Raw genomic sequence first — 17,557 nt, 5'->3', positions numbered from 1 at the left:
CACAGACACATGGACGCTCCTCGTGGCTTCCCAGGTCCGTATAAATGTCGCGCACAAAGTCGTTGGTTTTCTCTCGGTTTTAAGCTCAAACTCTAGGTCGAGCGAGGCGTTCTTTCTATGCTTTTTCACTTACTTATTTCTGGTTGAGGTGTGTGCGTGAGACGGGCTTAACTTGTCCATGGCAGCTCATGGCGTGAAAAACAGTGTATTTGTGGCACTTTGAAAATTATTCAGATGCTCAGCATTCAAAAACGTACTGACTTCAGAATGCAAAGACCTGGTTGAACGGGTCGTTTATCTTTCTTCCCTACACCATTTCAGGTTATAAGAGATCATTCGATGGTAAAGAGGTATGCGAACAACCCCCGATTAAAATCATTCCAAATGGTCTACATTCTTCCTAGTTTAACCCTCCCAAAACAATCCTTCGATTTGCTGTTTCCTGCACTTTACATTCACAGGCGCGATATAACTAACACGGATGCGTTCTTCTTAGTCGACGCGTTCCAGGAGCTCTTGTAATTAAAACAAAGATTTCTCCACCGAGCTCTCAAACTTCCATTATTTATCGGACGCACATTACTACATTCTTCATCGTTGTGTTAGTATTTAGGCCTGATTCTGGGTATGTTTCGTTCCGATGAGGTGGTATATGGACACATTTCCTTTGTGTATGTTCTGGGGTCTTACTTCGGCGACTCAATGGCGTTCGTGACGAGGGTATGTTCTCGACATACTGATTTGAGCTTCGAGTGACACGACTGAGGTTTCATTGCATTAGTTAACTTTCCCTCTTGTTCCTCGTGCCTGTGCGCGGAGGTCGGGCCGTAGATGGGATGACCAGCAGAAGAGTCTATGTTCATTATTCTGCTGCTCTAGTTTGATGAACTCCCGTTGTCGAGGTCCCGGTATGATGTTCTGTGTATATTCCAATTGGTTTTGGTGTTCATGGAGATATTGAAGGTTGCTGGGCAGCCCTCGGTGAGGCTGCGAGGAAGAAGACGAAGGTTAAAAAAGCATCGAACAAAGAAGAAAAAAGAAAATAAAAAACAGAAAGAAAGAAAAAATGGGAAATGGGCTTAAGTTGAAATTTTGTTAAATATGGGCTTGACTTATTTAAATAGTTTTAGATTTGGTTTGTTTTCAAGCTGTGCCGCCAATCACCACCTCGTAACCCTGAGCCCTTTGTGCATATAAATGACAATATGTCTGAATGATTGATATATCTAAGGAAAATAAAAATATAAATGACAATATGATTAAATGATCGAAAGATTACAAGATATTGAAAGATTGCAAGTGGCCACGAGAAACTTACGGTGCAAAGGGATATGACAAGCTTGACCCCTAAAACACGATTGTAAGTTTTACGGATACAAGTGAGAGTCTATGCTATTTTATGGTTGTGGGTGCCCATGTGATGATACGGTATAGTGTATGTGTTGACACCTGAATTTTCACCACCGAGTCCAAAAAACATAAAAACCCGAGACTTGGAAATCCTAATTGCGACAAGGCCCGTTTTTTGGCAAAAAAAGGTCATTTATAGAAACTTATCAATATAGATTGAGAACTTCTTATTAGTTATCCGGGACAATACATAAGTATAACGTTGACCTCCCAAAATACTCAAAAATCAACTAAAAATAATAAAAACCACCACACCCTAAGCAAAATGCTAAAATGAATTTGTAAGGAGGGGCAGTTTGGTGTTTTCAATGTACGGTTTTGCTCGGAGGGTATGTGAATGCTTTTTGTATAAATAGAGGTAATAAGTAGTCAATTGGCTAGCAATGAGATATAGTTTTTGTACTTTCCCCAGAAGAAAAGGACCCAGTTTAAGATCAACATAAGCATCACTTTACAAAATTGAACAACAATGATACAAAGATTTATAGCAAAAATGATGCAACAAACTTCAATTAGCTACTGTAACCAGTGAATTATTTTTAAATATTCAATAAAGATGTACAATCTCTTTTACAACTCGATTTCATATTCTCTAGCATTAATAATAGAAGCGACACTACCAAAATTTAGTCCTTGAACTCTTAATCAATTTTCAATGATCCGTAAATTTTAATTTTGGTCAAATTGATATTTGTGCTCTGTGAGTCGAATCAATTTGGTTTTTTATATATGGTCCTGCAGATAAGGAATTAATCCTTTATAATCTTTTATGACTACTCTGATTAAACTATACTAGTCCATTCTTTAGCAAATAATATGGCTTTGTCAAATAGCATGGATTTCCGGTGCACCTCAGAACTACAAGCCGAAAAGAAGAGCACCGTGAAGACAATTCTCTCCGCTACCTAAACCATTATCCGAGTTATTGCCGATGATCCTTGTTGACACCTAAATTTTAATTACCCGAGCAGGGAGGTTGTGACAATCCTCGAAAGGAGGATAGTAACCAAAGAAATTCCGAGAGAAAATCCATTTATTGAATTTGATATGTCCAAATCATATGAGTATCACATGGGAAGAAAATGGGCATGACAACGACCGACAACTGTTTGATCCTGAGGGTCAAAGTCTAAAATTTTCTTGATAAAAGGATGTTATCTTTCGAAAATGCTCCGCCAAATGGGCAAGAAAACATGTGATTTAATCACCTTGGAGCCGTGCATATGATCGTGACCGATATTGCTAAGCCACTTAGAAGCACATCCATCCACCCTTTGGCGTAGAGAAGCTCTTGCTTGAAAAGTTTTTCATTTCATGTTTTCCTTCCCCTGCTTGGGAATTATTTGTTATTTCAATTCCTTTTTGCCATTCGTATTAAAAACTCTATGACATTCGGAGCTTGAGCCGTTGGTCTGCAGTAGTCTATGTTGTAATGCGGCATTATCCTTTTAATATTCAATAAAGCATGCATCCATTTTATTGAGGACATATGGGGCATTCCCAAACCAGTCCTATGATGATCCTTGAGGACTGGGCTTTCACACGTTTCCTAGTTTCAAGGTTTTTGCCGAATGAGGAAGTCCAAGGATATTAAGACTAAGTTTTAAAGCATTTTCAAACATTGTTTTCTGTTGAGACATATCACGTATTTGTGAATGTCTTTGTTTTCAAAAATAATTTTTTAAAACATTCATGCATATATGTTGATTTCTCTTACCTAATCATTCTTGCAGAATGATCCCGAGGAATGCTGCTTCAAAGACGGTAAACATAGTCATTCCAATGAAAGCGTCTCGCATACGAACTAACTTGCTCATCCATTTCTCTTGTAGATAGGTGAAAATGGTCGATGACACAAGTAGTCGAGATGATTGAAGATAATGGACATGTCAAAGAGACGACGTCTCATTTCTAATAATCAAAGGGGGTAGTTCATTCCTAAACTCAAATTGATTCAAATTGTAGACTAACATATCATTTTTGACATACAGGTGAAAAGAAGAGAAACCCAAACAAGTGGCAATGGAAAACAAACGAGAAATCACAAGAGGACATGGAGGAACATCGACCATACTAAAAAATCTAGCTAGGGCAAGCGGCATATATCGATGCAACCAAACATGGGGGTGAGATTTAAAAGAAGCATGTACCTGGCAGATGTAGGGGCAAATCATCTTATGGACGATGGAGGAGTTACAAATGAAAAGCCCAAGCAACAAATTGGAGAAGGGTAACTGAGTATCATTCTCAATTTACCTTACTTCATTCCATTTCTAACATATGATTTTCGATTCACTTTTACTAGCCTTCGAAGAAGCTAAAGCAATAATCAAGCAATGGATTCAATGAAGGGTAAATTGTATCAGTTCCAAGTCACCGTTCCTGAACACATTCCTGACATAATTTCCTTTCTCTTGATAGGGAAAACGTCAAAAACTTGAGGAACAAGAGTAAGGGTAACGTCATGTGTCATTCTCAGGAGAGATTCATTAACATAATCTCTTTTAATTTTTCCAGGGTCGACCTGCTGGCACTGTGCAGGTAAGTATCCTAAAAACTCCAAGTAAGAATAAAATTTTAACAAAAGAAAATCGTTCAAGAAAAAGAAAACTTTTAATGCTTTTCCAAGTTCAGAATCCAAAATGAACATTTGAAGCCTTTTCTTCAAAATCCTTGAATGATACCCTTGGTTGAAAAATAATTCCAAGTTCAAGACTCAAGGTGAGTATAAAACAATTTTGAAACCATTGTCTTCAAGAGTTTTGTTTGACATTCTAAAATTGTTCATCCATGCAGTGGTACATGCATCATGCAACAAAAGTCTCAATGAAGGATAATTTAAACAAGTGATTTTGAAATTAAAAAAGAGAATGTTAAGCATGCCAACGGGGAGTACTTAGGATGACAAAGGCAAGCTATGCCTAAACATGTCCCTTATACACATTTTTGAGAGTTGAGTGGATCGAAAAGGAAACCGTGTTTTACGACAAAGAATTTATTTACAAGGAATACATGGATCGAAATGACGAAAGGTGTCTCCTTCTCTTTTCCTAAACACTAATGATATCCCTTACTAGCCATTTTGAGTCCGAATAAGGAGAATTTTCAAATTCATGTTAAGAACCACCCCACATTGGGGCAAGTACCGAAGGTTTTATTTGGAAAAAAAGTTTAAGAAAGATTTCATTACCTTCACTTTCATCAACTTTTTTGTGGTAACTTCATGTGAATTTTCATGGAAGTTTCAAGCATTCAGAAAAGCATTCATTTCATCACCCAAGCAATGATTTCCCTTTGCTTGGCCAAGTTTAGTCGAAATATTCATTTCTTAGCTCAAGCGGTCATTATTTCCTTAAATTGGGGAAAGGCATGTGATTTCCCAAAAGAATTGGAAATTTGAGAAAAATGTCTCCAGAGTCCCAGGGCACAAATGATAACCATTCCATTTCCCTATTTTTCTATTTTTTTGTTTCTAAGAGCAGGTTTGGAACATAGATCCGTTTGGTAAAATAATTTTATTTTTCCATTTCCGGGACAAATTTTTCGCCTAGAAATAAGTTTGGAACATAAATGAGAAATTAAAATTTTATACTTTTCTATTTCTAGAACAGAAACAGAAATAACAACTCTCTTTTATTGCTTGCCCTCATTGCCCACCGCCTATCCGTCGGTTGCCTGTTCGCCGGCTGCCGCCGCTCGCTGCCGCCTACCCACCGTTCTCCTTTGACCGCTGCCGTCCGTTCGCTGCGGCTCGTCCGCAGCCTACCGGCTGTCCGCTATCACTCGCTAGCCATTCGCCCCCGCCGCTCGCTGGTTGTCCTCCATCGCTTGCCTGTTGTCCGCCTCCGCCCACCACCATCTGCTGACCACCCGCCCCCCGCTCACCCGTCCACCGGTGCCAACCGCCCGACCAGCCGGCGTCGGGAACAGAAATTCAAGAATAACCTATTAAATGAATTTTTATTCTGGGAACGGAAATTTTGTGTCGTTATCAAACACTACTTTTTGCTCAGAAACTCGTCCAGGAATAGAAATAGGGCTAGGGAAGAGAAATTTTAACATTCGCGGCCTTAAAGGGCCAAAGAATCAAAAGAATTAAAAAGTCAAAAGAAAATGGGAACTAGGTAGTAAGAAAAAGCAGTGTGTCTGGAAAAAGTAAGGCCAATGTCCAAGAAAAAAAGAAAAAATTTACATTAAAAATAAAATTCTTATGAGGAAAGAAAATCAGTGCAAATGCAAAGACATTTAGAAAAGAGCGAAGCTCTTGAGTTTCAAATGAAAGACTAACCAATGGACTTTTGGACTTTAGAGATGAGTTGGATGATTTAAAAAAAATTGATTCGTTGGTAATGATGTCATGATAATCATAAACTTTTAAGCCCCTAAAGGAATTTTCCAAGCCTATTGAACCTTTCACCGGACCTATATTACAACCCTTAGAAAGTCTCTTCTGATCGAGATGGTTCAAGTGGATTCAAGGATTTCACAAGGAAAGCTACCACTTGAAGGAGTGGAAGCAATTGTTTCTTATCTTATCTTCAAGGTTCTTAACTTGTAAACCCAATGAAGATGAACTGATAAACATTTCTTTCTTGGCCTCAAGGCGATTATCCTTTGTGTAAACTCACAACGAAGCCAACATCACGGTCCTCTTAAAAGACCTTTTAGATTGATCGAAGTGTATTCAATACGAATGTTTCCAAAAGCCTTTGACATAGGTTATGTGAAATATCCCGAGTGTTTAAAGATGACTTCCCACGTCAATAAATGAGAACAAAAGCCTTTTGCGAGCAATTGTGAGAAGACCTTTACAATTAAGCTCCTCCAATTTGGCATCTTAACAAACTCTTTGAGTAAACCAAGATAATTTGTTGAAAATTCTCCTCCAAAGGAATTTGATAACTGATGACATTTACCAAAAAAGTTGGTTAACAATTTCTTGAATAACATTCAACGTCTTCGTGATCGATTACATTTTTCGTTTGATTTGCTTATGAAATCTCGGAACCTTTTTACTGGTGATTTCATATAGGAGATTTGTTGGCAGTGGACACAGCCTGCAGTTGTGGATATGATGAATTTAATAGTCCTTTAAAGTATGCGCTTGTTTCTAGCCTTGGGACTCTCACCATCCAAGTGACAACCACCTGTAAGTTTGAATGACTCTATTTTAAATGGTATTTCAAAGCATTTACAGGTTTGTAGCCTTGGAGCCTCGCCCTCCGCAAGTGACCACAGCATGTAGTTTTGGATATGGTGATTTTAATAGTCTTCCCAAGAGTACGCATGTTTGTAACCTTGGAGCCTCGCCCACCAAGAGGACGCAACCTGCGGTTTTGAACATGGTGATTTTAATGGTATTTTAAAGTGTAGTAGGTTTGTAGCCGTGGTCCCTCACCATCCAATTAATCACAACCCGTAACTTGGATACGGTGATTCCAAATAGCCTTTTTAAGTATGTGCAGGTTTGGAGCCTTGGAGCTTCACCCCCCAAGAGGACACAACCTATTGTTTTGGACATGGTGATTTTAATGGTACTTTAAAGTGTAGCAAGTTCGTAGCCTTGGTCCCTCACCATCCAAGTGATCACAACTTGTAGCTTGGATACGGTGATTCCAAATAGCCTTTCGAAGTATGTTCAGGTTTGTAGCCTTAGAGCTTCACCCTCCAAGTGGTCACAGCCTTCAAACTTTCCTTTATAGCATTATCAGTAGGTAAGTATTCCTATTACCCATATTGGTCTCATCATCATAAAAAAAAAATTCTATTCAAAAACCAGGCACAAAAGAAGAGTGAAAACATGAATGCGTAAATGCGGTACAAATGATGAAAAGGTTTGAGGTACCTTACCAAGGTACGTCCCTAATCAAATGTCATTTCTTACGCCATTTCTTTTCTATGAGTCAATCAATTAAAAATTCATGCATCATTCGGTCTTTGAGAGGAACTTCTTTGAGCTCCCTCTTAAAAATTCCTCTCAAAGAGAGGTAGCTATTGACACTTGAATTTTAGCCGACAAATCCGATTAGGGTAAAACTAGGAGCCCCTAATCATGACAAGACCCGTTTCTTGGCCAAAAAAAGTCATTTCACTGTTTTTCAAATATTTTCAACTTCCATTACATTCTGTCTAAACTTAGACATTGATTTCCCCAATAATCCAAGATTGTTTTTTGAGTTGACTTTTTTGGTCAACCCCTAAGTCAACTCTTGGTCAACATTTTTTTCGAAAAATTGAAAAATCATAAATTTAATTCTTTATAAGCTTAATTAGACTTTCAATTCTTAAATTTTACAAAAAAATGATTGAGAATCGATTTTTTAGTCAAATCGAGAATTTTAACTCTCAATCATCAATTTCCAAAATTCATTGATTTATAGTCATTTTCTAGATTAATTTCCTTCTCGACATTTGATCATGGGGTCGTAACACATTGAAATTTCAAGCCAATTTCAAGCTGATTTTTAAGCGCCAATTTAGAGGGTCTTCATAAATAGTGCCAATTAGCACTATTCATATTTGATGAAGTCAAATTAACTCAATTTCTATATCAATTTTGCTAAAATCATGGTAATTTGGCATAATTTGGTCGAAACGGCAAATCGGGATCGACATGATCAAGCCAAGTCAACCTGATTAACCAGACTTGGTTTGACCCACTTGATTTTACATTGCCTAATTGATTGTTATGTATTCCAATGTTTATTATACTCGTTTAATTACACAAAGAGGGGAGAAGAAGTTACCGGTTCTTATTAATTTGATGTACACGATGAGATGTGGTCCCACAAATCTCTTGACTCTCCATTATTTTGTCTTTCCAAAATATAGCTTGAGGTGCGTGACTAGAGACATTTGGTTTTTGTTTGGCCCTAACACTGTAAACTAGTATTTGATACATTTAAACTAATTTTCTTTTGCATTTTTAAGTGTAGTCAAAGTTATCAATTCTAGAAAACACGATCGATACTGAGAACCACAAAAATGAAGATGAATGGTCGATTTTTTTAGACACTTGAGACACCAAGAAATATTAATACGTAAAAATGTATCCGCGGCTTTTTAGTGTTTTAACCATGGGTTTTCGATGAATTTAATCTGACTGAAGTCAATCGGTCTTTGATTATCCTTGTGGGTGAATTCAGTCCTCGATTTCATTGTGATATGAGGAAGTCCGCAAATGGATAATCGCAACGATAATGCCATCAATGCAAAGCAATTGCAAACGATAGAAAACATACGAGTCAAGTTGACTTTATTCCGTGTCATTTTGTGCAATCAAAACAATCTCCAATCACACATGTGATGCATTATTATTCCCATGTATACTCGAGGCTCCACGTGGTGTTATCGTTGCTGAAGTGAAACCCGTTGTCTCGCACAGACCAATAGCAATCCACGTTGTCGCATCTGTCCTCATCCCGACGCGCCCTAAATGCGTCGAACTTCTTGTATCGCTCCTCCCATCGGGCGGCGCAGTAGAAGAGGGTCGTCCTAAAGATATTAACCTTAAAACGGATCAATTGCTCCTCATTTGGGTGGAGGATCCGGGCCCCAAGATCATCATCACCGGATTTGCAAAGCAGCGCGAAGTCGCCGGGCAAGTTGTTGACAATGTGGACATGGTACGTCCTGAAAGGGGTGGCGTACGTTGGTGGAAGAGAGGATATGAAGGAGAGTGATAGGACAAAGACGAGCGTGAATTGCGTTAAAGATTTCATTACTGTGAAGTGTTATGATAATTAGTGAAATTCGGTGAAGAATCCTTCAAGTATATATATATTATAAATATTCTCTCTCCATTATGAGCATTTATAAGGATTAATTTTGTACCTATTATATTCTCATTATTGTGCGTTTATATTCTCATTATTATAAATATTCTCTCTCCATTATGAGCATTTATAAGGATTAATTTTGTACCTATTATATTCTCATTATTGTGCGTTCTTGCCTCATAAGGAAAATATTTTAAGGAATTTTCGGATATTCCCCAATTTTACCAACAACTCTCACTTAAAAAAAAATACTTTCAAATCCAATTTAGCAACAAATCTCAATTCCACCTTATAAGGAAACTATTTTATGTATTTTTATTCAAATAATTTGGTAAAGAATCCTTTAAATATACATATTATAAATATTCTTTCTCCATTATGAACATTTATAAGGATTACTTTTGTACCTATTATATTCTCATTATTGTGCGTTCTCGCCTCATAAGGAAACTATGGTGAAGAATCCTTTCAGTATACATATTATAAATATTCTTTCTCCATTATGAACATTTATAAGGATTACTTTTGTACCTATTATATTCTCATTATCGTGCATTCTCGCCTCATAAGGAAACTATGGTGAAGAATCCTTTCAGTATACATATTATAAATATTCTTTCTCCATTATGAACATTTATAAGGATTACTTTTGTACCTATTATATTCTCATTATCGTGCATTCTCGTCTCATAAGGAAACTATTTTAAGGAATTTTCGGATATTCCCCAATTTTACCAACAACTCTCACTTAAAAAAAAATACTTTCAAATCCAATTTAGCAACAAATCTCAATTCCACCTTATAAGGAAACTATTTTATGTATTTTTATTCAAATAATTTGGTAAAGAATCCTTTAAATATACATATTATAAATATTCTCTCTCCATTATGAACATTTATAAGGATTACTTTTGTACCTATTATATTCTCATTATTGTGCGTTCTCGCCTCATAAGGAAACTATGGTGAAGAATCCTTTCAGTATACATATTATAAATATTCTTTCTCCATTATGAACATTTATAAGGATTACTTTTGTACCTATTATATTCTCATTATCGTGCATTCTCGCCTCATAAGGAAACTATGGTGAAGAATCCTTTCAGTATACATATTATAAATATTCTTTCTCCATTATGAACATTTATAAGGATTACTTTTGTACCTATTATATTCTCATTATCGTGCATTCTCGCCTCATAAGGAAACTATTTTAAGGAATTTTCGGATATTCCCCAATTTTACCAACAACTCTCACTTAAAAAAAAAATACTTTCAAATATTTCCCAATTTAGCAACAAATCTCACTTCCGCCTTATAAGGAAACTATTTTATGGAATTTTATTCGAATAATTCGGTGAAGAATCCTTTAAGTATACATATTATAAATAATCTCTCTCCATTATGAACATTTATAAGGATTACTTTTGTACCTATTATATTCTCATTATTGTGCGTTCTTCGTAAAGAAACTATTTTACGAAATTTTATTCAAATATTTTTACCAATTGCTGCCACTTTATAAAAAAAGTATTTAAGGAAAATTTATTCAACTACTACCCAATTTAACCAACAGCTCCCACTTTACGAAGAAACTATTTTGCACTAATTTTGCCCATTTTCTAATAATTCTCTCTTATTATCTCTCTTTTGCACTAATTTGGCCCATTTACATTTTAAAAGCACCAATTTACGGAGTCGACAAAATTAGGTGTCAACATACACTATCAAATTTTGTTAACTTCATATGGAGATAAGGTACAATAAAAAAGATGTTTAACTTTAGCATTTTGAGCAGCTCTTCTCTAAGCATCTTGTAAACGAGTAGCAGTAGCCGCAGGCTCGCGGCTTTCAGTAGCTTGATTATTTTCTTCATCTTGTTGAGCAGGAGTTCGCACTGTTATTTCCATTCATTTTGGATCACATCACACATGATGAAATCACTTGCTTTAGTGTAAGCTTGCATTCTCTACTTTCAGAGATAGTTGTTGCCATCAAAGTATGGAGGCTTGCAAGGTGCTCAAGAGTCACTTGTACAGAAACCATCAAAGTTAGCCATAGATAAAGATCTTTATGCTCAAAAGTAATATACTTCAAATAATAAGCAACGGAGCTCTAATACCAATTATTGAGACTAACTAAGAAACCTAGAGGGGGTGAATAGGTTGTTTTGATGAACTTTTGAAAATTATGTGGAAATCAGCACCGATACTTTGAAATTAGGAGAAGCTGATATGATAAATATCAGGTTATACGAATGTCCAATAGATAATGTAACGGCAAAAGTAAAGAGAGCACAAAACAACTTATAGTGCTTTGGCATTATTACTAAGCGTACATCCACTCTCCAAACTAATAGCCACAATTTGGGCTGGATTGTACTAGTAATCACCAAGATAAGTTACATCCTGCGAGTACTAATCCTATCAGATGATAGATCGTACTATCAGGACTAAATGCCGCAATGAAGCTTGTACACTTAATCTTCTCACGAGTACAAGACAACAAGAACTCTACACTAGAAATCTCAAGAGAATGAAACACTAAATATTCAAAATACAGCGTTGAATACTTTTAGCTGGCTATACAAACTTATAAATTGATTGTTGTGGTGTTGAACACTTAATATGTTGAATGAGTTCTTTAACAAATGAAATTGATTAATTATGGTCGAAATTAACATGCTAATTCATGTTATAGACCTAAGGATCACAAATAGATTAAACAGGAATTTCGAGTCTGTCTGACCTTTCTCGGTTCTTAGATTTTTCTAATCTTTTGAGTTCAAAATTTCGAAAAGTGTTCTTCCTAAAAATTGTAGCCAACACTGCAAGTTTTAAAAAAATAAAAATTTTAAATCATTGGATTGGCATTATGCATCAACCAAAAAGACGATTAGATTTTGTATCTAATTTGTTTTTCTGGTTCCTACACTCATCGACTTTGTTTTGCAAATTCGACGAAGTTCGAGTCCTTTTCTGCAAACACTCAAAACTGAAAAGTTGTTCATTAGGGACTTAATTAGTGATTTGGAAAGTTTGAGAACCAAATAGAAAATTTTAGGGGGAAGAAGTCGGTCCCGGCCTACAAAACTGTTTTTCAGTGACATCCCTGGGAAAACATGCAAATTTCGTACAGTTCGAGGGCTTGTTTGTGAAATTTTAAAACATGAAAGTTGTTAATAACTGAATGAGAAAGATGTCTTTTAAATTTGGCAGACTTTTGAATTTTCAAACTATTTTTCCATATTTTTTTAATCTCGCGGGTCAAATCCGGGTCAATTCCAAACTGTCGGGTATTTTTTGCTCAATTTCGGGTTTTTCGGTTTAGAACTGGGTCATGTGGTTTTTCATGAACTTTGAACTGTACGTCCTAAGCTTTCTATTGATGCTTGAATCATTTCAATTGGATTTCGTTTGATGGGTTAACTGAGTTTGAGCATAATTAGTCCAAATTTGGTATTAAACTGAATAAGTGACCCTTCGATGGTTCGCTTCATCTTGTATGATTGATTAAGAATCAAGGTCAAATTACCTAAATGCATGTTTAATTAAATGCATGTGTTTGCTGGATGAATGTTGTGTACGATGCATGCTCCATGGGTGGCCTATTGGAAATCGATTAGAACCAAATTAAGGGTTAATTGATGCGACCGTCGTCATGTAAAAGCAAGTGGTGGCCGATTATCAATAACCATTAATCAATCAGTCTTAATCAATGGGAGATTGAGATAATCGTAATGCCTGAAAGTCAAAAGCCGACCCCGAGGCTATTCCGATGTTTGATTAGATGAACATTGTTGATTGTTTTGTATGATTGAGTGCATGTTATGCAAATAAGTTAAATGAATGGAAATTGACACCATCAACGGAGGCCACTCGAAGCGGTCCATGGAGGAGGGGGCCGAGGCTCTTAAAGACAGTAATTTAAGACCAATGTCAAATCCGGTCTCGCTATTGTAATAGTTAGTTTAATCATCATTAGGATTAGTTTCAATATAAAATTTCGATTCTCAAGAAATAAAATCAATTTAGACTTAGCCTCATTTTTAGATAAATAGCTTAGGCTTAGTTCTAATCAATTAAATAGAATTAGGCCCACCTTAGTCGTCAATAGCAAGCTTCCGAGGGATCATGTCTCGAGGCTAAAAAACACAAAGCCATGTCGATTCTTTTTGCGAGGTCCGGTTTATTGTTTCCGATTGGTACTTTTATCTCGAAACTCTTCCTTTTTTTCGTGCAGTGTGATGGAAAGATTGAAGGAGTTCACAAGCATTCCTTAAGAGGTCAACTCTCAATGGGAAGGGGATCATATCCTCGTTCCTCGAGTAAGCTCTGGATCTTGCTTGAATTAAGCTTCATAGTTAATTGCTGCATATGGCGGGAGTCGAAGACTTTTCCTCTGTGGGGAATTATCTGGGGAAAGATAAGAAGACTCGCAAAAAGCTGACTTGTTCGGCCAGGGAAAGAAGACCAACTCGGCCTCATGCCTAATGCCTCGTGGATGAAATGGATGCTATGGTAATCTCAAAGCAGTTGGCCATCCTGATGCCATGATTCGGATGGATATTGGCTCAGCTTGGAAGGCATAGGTCTCCTGGTTGTGGACATAACTACTCTGTCGGCACTCACATGACCAATTTGGCTGGCAATATGATGACTCTTACGGGCAAAGGAATTGTGAGAGTCATAGCCTGTCTGCATGGGACATATTCACCTATATTGAGCCGACCTCGGCATGAGCTGTGCACGATGTCCCCTCCCTCCAATGAGAGATGTGGGTGAAAGGAAGTAATCTACTCCTATCCAAGAGCAGAGAGAAAAGGAGCTCTGCGAACATGGTTCTTTGTTCTGAGACGGAATGTAGGTTTGCAAAAACAAGAGCACTCCATTAATTTTACCCATATTACTTCTCAATCTGTGTTTTGGTTGACTAGGCTCTAGTAACTAAATAGCATTTTTCCCAGGAGAATTCATATGTCTAACCTTATAGACATGCGGCAACTCCAATTTAAAGTCTAGCTGTTGTTGAATCTCCCAATCTCCTTCTCAATATTCAATCCCGGAATGTTGTTCTTCCTAACACCAGCTATAGATCAATTCCCTGAGTTCAATCTCTAAGTTTGGCAAGGAGAGTCCCCTTGTTGTTCTGACTCGCATCTGATGTGCACAAGCCTCGGAAATTGCCGAGTTTACTCAGCAGAGAACATAAACTCTCCTTGTGGCTTCCCAGGTTCGATCAAATGTTGCGCCCAAGTCTTTGGTCAAGCGCGGATGTCTTATTTATTTCTGGTTGAGGTGTGTGTGAGACGAGCTTAACTTGTTCATGGCAGGTCGTAATGCGAAGAACATTGTTATCGGTGGCACGTACAGAATTATTCACTAGGGCGAGAACGCTCAGCATCCTATATAATAAAAGTGACCATTTGATAATAAAACAGAGTGCATAGGGAAAGACCTGGTTGAATAGGTCATTGATCTTTCTTCCCCACACAATTCCAAGTTGTAAGAGACCATTTGATAATAAAAGTACGCGAACAACCGCCATTGAAAATCATTTCCCAATGGTCTATATTCTTGCCAGTCCAACCCTCCCAAAACAAACCTTTAATTTGCTGTTTCCAACACATTCACTGGTGCAACATAATTAACAGGAATGAGTTCTCACTCAACACATTCCAGTAGCTATTGCGACTATAATCAAGATTTCTCAACCAAGCCATCGCACTTTTATTATTTATCATATGTGCTTTCTGCACGATAACAAATTACACTAAAGCACAACAGAGATCCAGTCCGCTCGAGAAATCCACACACGCACGCACTCACACACACGAATTGCGTTCTTGACCGATCTGTGTGCACTCAGCCAAAGTAGCTGATCCAACATTATCTAGAGGCATCATTTTCCCAAACATTGTCCCAAGAACCAGTCGGAGCGGCCTTTGGTTCCTCACTGTAGCCCCGAACGGCATGAGGGTTGCCCGGTCCAGGAAGTGGAAGTCCGTCAGGGCCTGGTGGGTGGACTTTCCTGGGCTTCGTCCTGATCCCCAGCAACCTCAACACAAATCTAGCAAGCTCACCATATAACATTCCAGATCGATCGAAAAGCTGCAGTAACACACCAGATTGCTGAGAGCTTAGTATTAATACAATATCACAAGAAGACAAAATCCTAACAAAAGCTTTCACAGTCATAATGTACTAAACAAGTTACAAAACATAATGTACTAGTGCTCTTACCATGCTAAAGGTCTTTTACAGATAATGACATCAAGTGAAACCAATCATGTCTCAAATTTCCATCATCTTTAAAAAGTGAAGAAGTGGAAAAAAAGAATTTTCCCCTCTCAGATTCAGCTTTGATCCTAATCATGTATTTATTTTTCAAATGCACTTTCCTTTCAAGCCAATTTTTACCAAACAGTATAGTAATACCTATCTATCTTTCCCTCCATGAACATTACGGCCCCCTTCACTTCAGTTAAATTACATAGTGCAGTCCACTAAAGAAACTTGCACAGCAAACTGACAGAGTTTAAGCAATGCGGTTTCCTAATTCAAATTTACTCCAGAATACTCGATACGGACAGGACAATACCGTCGCAATGGGCATGAGCTTGTACATATTTCCGCACAGGGAGATACACAAACTTTATGCATTGTCAACTTTGACAGGGAGAGAAACAGGTGTTTAAGGTGAAAGAGTGTCTATGTAGCTGAATCATAATATCATAATTTCACCCTCTTAATAGATAGAGACTGAAAAACCCAATAATTACGTCACTATGCAATTGCATTTAACAGAGAAGCCACGGGACATAAAAGACTACCTGAAGAAGCGCTGTCATAAACATGTGGAAGGCTTGAGTATTTTGGTCAATAAGAATTGAAATGCGGCCAAAAAAGTTTACCACTCCTTGCATCTGGCATTAGAGAAAAGCTAAAATGAGCTGTCCATAAAATAAATTTGTACAACATCGCATTAAATTATAGTTCTAAATATAGGTCTAGCGAACTATGTCTTCATCCATTGCCTTAAAAATCAAGATTGAGGCAATTACTTCAACACGTTCTGAGGACACAATCTTAGAGAAGAAAAATGTTTCACCTAATAACAAGGTAACGACACGCAACTGCGGAAAACTTGGAACCAAAAATGGTCCCAAGACATCATATTTGATATTTAACCGGGAACCGAAATGTGTCAAAGCTAATCGACCAACTAAATGAATCACATAACAGACTTACATATGTTTATGCATTTAAGAATTTGATTAATCTCAACCAACTAAAAAAACGACTATGAGGTCCAACCAAAAAACCTAAGCCATAGGTGAAGGTAGACAACATATATATAGACCTTTATGAAGGTATACACAAGTGGCATGGGATACATTCACACCCCCTTTCAAGTGCAAACCAGACTGAGAACAGCACTTGGAATTGATGAACGGGGGTCTCACACGTGAAAAAAATTAAGGTGGAAACCGGCTCTGATACCATGTCACAAAATTCAATCCAAAAGCTTTAGCCTTAGATGGAGGGAGACAATATGTATATAAGACCTATACAAAGAAATATTCCTTCTTGAGTTTAAATCTCAAACATTGATATTTTGTCTTTGCAGGCTCTATGTGCCATCAGTTCTTATTATTTATCATATTCCTATCCAGCTTCCGAGATGTAGTAGCATTCGAAATGTCGTTTGAATCTACCCATATGGCATCCATGTCTGAGTTAGCGAGTCCAAATCTATTTTGGGGAAAAAAATCCAAATCTATTGAGGTTTCTTTTGTTTTATCCACTTTTAAATAGGTAACCGATAACATAAACTAATATCTAGCTAAGTTTGTTGCTATCTAAAGTTCGACAATAATATCTTTTTTGGACCCCATAATTATGAAAATAATGGTTATTTTCACAATTCTTAAGAATCGAGGTATTTGGAAATCACTACTTCCATGTTATTATCGCAACCTTATTCACTGAAAGAATCAAATGGATGTCGCGTACGCTGTGCTGTATCTGATAATTCAATTAAGTGACTCGATTTGCTTAATTTGGAGATAAAAAACTGCACAAATAGCGTAATTATACGAAATAAAACCTCATTACCCAGTCTATAACGGGGTGATAAGTATCATTGATCTCCATGATTCCAAATTCCCAATCATGATTTAACCCACAATGAGAAAAAAAAAAGAAAAAAAGAGAAAAAAGAAAAAGAAAAAGAAAGAAAGAAGAGTTCCTCCACTTCATCGGGTTAACCCGACCCAAACCGAACCGGAATCTCTTGCCCCGTTTTTATTTTTATTTTTTTTCCCCGGGTTGCATCCCGTTTTCCCCCAAAGCCGTTGCTCAACGAAC

At 37.2% G+C, this 17,557-nt stretch overlaps 1 long non-coding RNA gene across 1 annotated transcript; it reads right to left on the bottom strand.

Moving 5' to 3' along the window:
• Positions 1-14,717: 14,717 nt before the first annotated feature.
• Positions 14,718-16,186, bottom strand: LOC130135733 (uncharacterized). Its single transcript, XR_008814976.1, has 2 exons — positions 16,021-16,186; positions 14,718-15,298 (listed from the first exon to the last, which is right to left on the bottom strand). It is a non-coding gene; the product is annotated as an uncharacterized LOC130135733 (long non-coding RNA).
• Positions 16,187-17,557: the final 1,371 nt, after the last annotated feature.

Source organism: Syzygium oleosum, unplaced genomic scaffold, assembly GCF_021117445.2.
Source record: "Syzygium oleosum isolate NSW1041296 unplaced genomic scaffold, Sole_v2.1 Sole_v2.37, whole genome shotgun sequence".
NCBI classification, from domain to species: domain Eukaryota; kingdom Viridiplantae; phylum Streptophyta; class Magnoliopsida; order Myrtales; family Myrtaceae; genus Syzygium; species Syzygium oleosum.
Note: the sequence above shows the minus strand (reverse complement) of the source record. Positions and strands in the feature narration are given on the sequence as shown.